This window comes from Galendromus occidentalis, unplaced genomic scaffold, assembly GCF_000255335.2.
Source record: "Galendromus occidentalis unplaced genomic scaffold, Mocc_1.1 scf7180000076574, whole genome shotgun sequence".
Lineage (NCBI taxonomy): Eukaryota > Metazoa > Arthropoda > Arachnida > Mesostigmata > Phytoseiidae > Galendromus > Galendromus occidentalis.
The window spans coordinates 385,588-390,149 of NW_003804563.1; positions in this window are offsets into that span (position 1 = coordinate 385,588).

Consider the following 4,562-nt stretch of genomic DNA (forward strand, 5'->3'; position numbering starts at 1 on the left):
CGCTCCGTTGTTGACGCGGCCGCTGTAAGTGTTCGAATTAGCAAGCTGGATAGATCTCTGAATCGCCGTTCGCGCCAATTCTAAGTGTTCCATTCATGACATGGTATTCGCATCCCACATGCGATCCGCGATCGATCATCGCAAGCCCCGAGCAAAGGACGGCTCTGAGAGAACCGATGACAGAGCTTTCGAAAACTCGCGATCTTCGGAGCAATGACTTCCCTCGGACGGGGATTCGAATCACGTCGTGCTTTTAGTTGTTGTGGTTGCGAGTTGGGACTGCTAGGAATTATTCCGAATGCTGTCTCGAAAAGCAGAGCGCGGGCTCTTATCCCTCTCTGGAGAGAACGCTTCCTGTCGAGAGCCACTTAATTTCCTGGCTCGGTGCTTGATTTGTCGTCCCGCCGAAATCTCCACTCGATGAGTTTGTGTTGTCGTGATTGATTCCGACTTCCGCCCCGTCTATAATAATATAATATTAAGGGTCCGGTATTAAGGGTCTGATATAATTATATAATTATTCAATGATATATATGACTATATCAGACATATCAGGGCCCTGAGACTTTTATAGACCCAAGAAACAAGAAATCAAATTCGAGCCAGGAGGGAAGCTCTCGCAGATCGACGGGCATGGGCGAACTCGAAATTCAAACGGAGGGGTCAGTCGAATTCAAACGGAGGGAGTCAGCCAAACTGATGAGTTGTCCGACGCAAGAGCAGAGGTTGCATTCATTGAAAATGTACCTCGCAGAGGGAGGTCCTCCTCGCAGATTGCGGCTTACTGCCGCGAATCGAGCTAAATCTTCGGGACGAAGATAAAACGATTCGGCCGACGTCAACAGGTCATTTACAGAGTCGACGGTGCCCATCGATTCCTCCACTACACATCTCGAACCCCCTCCCCGACTATGCCGGGCATAGTATGCCCTCGGTCGCACGACGATAGCTCAATTCCTCCGATAGCGGATCCGCTTGCTTAAGCCTCTGAAAGATTAGATTGGGCTGCGATCGGGGACTCAAAGCATCGCCTCACTTCCGTGGGCTTGAATTTCTTCCTGTCTTGCGGCCGACAATCCCGAGAATAGATTCCCCCCAGACAGAGCGGATGCTGCATATGTTCTCATGGCCGCGCCGGGAACGGTGGGCCGACCGAGTCTCCCAGCGAGCGGAAGAGATCGAGGACAGACGTCAAGAGAACGTCGCCGCGCCACCGACGTCCGAGCCTCTACAGAACACAGCCGGGACCTCAGACCACAAGTTGATGACTCCGGTCCGGGCCCCCGTTGTCTTATGGGTGCTTTGCATAGACGAAAGCTGACAGAAGGAGACACAAAGTGAATTGCCTTCATCCCGTTGGTGAAATCAACCACTGTGCTCCCGGTTGTTCCGCTGACACAGTTGAGCTGCCGCTCACGTTGTCGTTGTTGTCACTTTCGTCGTCGTATTCAGCGCAGACCGAAGTCGTTCCGGTGACGAATGCAAATTGGAATGAAAATTTTCCTCTCTATTCGAGCTCCCGCGCGGCTGGTGTCCCCGAGCAGGGACTTCACCGCGGTCCTCGAAACCGCGCTCATTCTGAATTGTACTCGGATCGGTAACTTCGGCGGGGGCGGGAAGGGCTTTTTTCTCTCGGCACCTCGACTTCAGGTATTTATTCATAGACTGTGAGCACTTGCATTCAATCTTTGTCCGGCTCCGGAATCAGAAAAACGGCGCGGCGGCCAGATGTTTCTCCTTACTCCGGGTGAAGTCGATGACTTATCGATAAGAGTTGACCGATGAACCGGCGGGCCCATTTCTTATGTTTCAAGGCTCCAATCCCGCGGATGAACTCACTCATTTGAGGTTCTCGATTGAAGGAGGAAACGGAGAGCTCGCTCTCTGACATGGACAACGGTGACAACCGCATCGAGACGATTGGTGCGCCTTCTTCCAAAAGGGACCGACCAGCTACGGAATGGGCATCCTCAACACGAGCGCTCCATCCGAGATAGAGCGAGGCGGAGACGACGGTCTAGCGTACTAGCGTCAAGCCTTCGGGGACGACAAGAGTTGCGGAATTGTTCCTGTCGTGAACGAACTTCGGAGGACGCTTGTTGCTCCCCGACACTCTCTACCTACTTGCCTGAGTCGCTCCCGTGTCAGTTAAGGTGACCTCAAACGCCAAGTCTGGCGTCTTATTGCACTAATGGACGCAGAGTGAACGTTGTCTTTGTGGCTACGCTTCGACTTCGGTACAAGGAGTCGAGCCGGACTCGAGTCCGATGTCCTTTTAATAAGTAGACGAGATCCGGGGTTCATCCTCCCTCGTGCCCTTTCTCCGATAGGTCTCGCTGCGGACTCTCCGAGGTAATCTGCATCCCGCGACCTCTTGTTCGCAAAAACATGTCGATGCCAGACCCGCATTCTGCATTCAACGACTTTGAGACCGGACTCCCCCCAGACGTCGGGAGGCTCCTGGGCCTTCGGAATTCTGAGAATTCCTCCATGCTTCCAGAAATACGGAGCGAGGCCCCTGTGTTCCATTCTCGTCCGAGTATCGCACGATCATCTGACGCTTCCTCGGACGAAAACGGTCGGAATCACTTCAACGGAGCGCTCGAGGAAGTTCCTTCCCAGGTCGAGAAACCTCCCGGAACGGAAGCTTGAACACGTCCCTTCGGAAATCTTCCTGCTCGGTGGGGGCATCAGCAAAAGCCCGACCAGGATTTTCCCCAGTGGGTGGGGGCTGGGTTCTGTACAGGGCTTGGAATCCATAATTGTGATCCGCTCCTACACTTCACCATAAGGAATCGATGTCTTGTCAATAGAACTTTCCTTTTTTTTCCAGAATATCCGGAATGTTCCGTTTCTATCCCTCGCAATCTCCCCAACCTTCATCGTCGGAACGCTGGAGCGCGCTTAGCGTCTCGCTAAGGGCGGCACTACTCCTCATGGCACGCTATGTACACGGACTGATTCCACATCAAGACTAGAATACGCATGGGAGGGCCAGATTGAGAGCCTTACGAAAGCTTTTATTTGAGATCGCCCTGGCTGTTACTGTCCGGGACGTTACGAAGTAAGAGCTGCTGCTGCCGCCGCGTTACCCAACGAGAGCGGAAACGAAAGCTGTCTCACTAGCGCGCACGCCGCCATCAGCTTGATGACAAGCTCGTTGTCCCAATGATTTCATTTTGAGACGCTAAATTTAGATTAGAACTCGAGCGGGGATTTTAATTAAGGAGTGTGGCTTTTACGGCGCCTCGCCATCGGCGGAGGTAAGCGGCAGGAGAGCTCGCCGCAGGATCTCTTCCTAAAGTAGGACTTTGTCGACTTCCTGTTCGCGTGCTTCGGCGTGTCTCCTTCGCTCGTCCTTATCGACACAGGTTCGTCTCTCGGATCAGCCACCCACCGAGTAGGTTCTGGAGCCGCAAACTTTGGGCAACGTTCGAACGACGATCTAAAAATTCAGCTTCCGATTTTCTGAACGGGTTTTTTTCCGTTTTTCCGCACCGCAGTCTTTACGCAGTCAGGAGTTCTCGCGCTAGTCGGATGTCGGGAAAGCGTTCGCGCCTGTTTGACTGATAGGTCTTGCCGGTTTCCCAGCGGAGCAATAAATAGTTTCGGGCCTCCTCTTTGACTTAGACTGTTCGTCAGCAAACAGGTAGGGCTCGAGAGCCACTCGTTGTCGCTGTCTTTGTCGCTGTTGTTGTTGCTGTCGATGAGATGCTTCCAACCCTTGAAGGAGTTTCTGCTACGAGTGGACTCAGTCGTGTGTCCAGCGAGTGAACGGAAATTGCTCAGATCAACTCTGAGCCCCTGCGAGCAAACCAAGGCGAGTACTCAGGCAAGATTGAGCAACATGGGGTGACTCCGAGTAAGTTACGCGATGAGTGAATTCCGCAGCGAGTGCATTCCTATCCGTTGTCGCGAGGACACCCCAAACTCATCACGATTTTGTCGACTCCTTCGACACGGGTTTTCCTTGGCGGATTCTAGTGTCTCAAACTTTGCCAGAGTAAACCCCCAGATGACGGGAAAGAGAATAAAACTTCCGGCGTATTGAGAGATCCTGCCTGCTCTCCGACCAGGCGCATCGGGACAAGCGCAATACAGTAGTCAATTGGCCATGAGAAGAGCAAAGAAACGAAAGAATTCAAGGCATCGAGACAATGTCGGAAGCGCCGGCCGCGAGATTCGTGATAAGCTAAAATAAGACCGAGTCCGACGTTTGTTTTCCCCTGTTGCTGGTGGCCCTAAGGGAGAGCATGATCTATCCGGGCCAGATCAAATCGGCTGAGCTAGTTCCACGCTCTCCACAGAGCCAAGTAGCTCGCCCTGAACTTGACCCCTCGGTCAAGATCGATGGCCGTAGTGCCGATGCCGCTTCCCGAATCGTCGGTCGACGGTGATTCCGAATAATGACTCCTGGCTCTCCTCCTCGCGGGGCAGAGCATGGAATCATTTAAAATTATTTGCTGATCCGCATTGTAGTTGGCCCGAGTGACTCCGAAGAGGATAGATTCGAACTAAACTCTAAGCTCTACAGCTCCCGCGAGGGAATCCGCGAATGATCT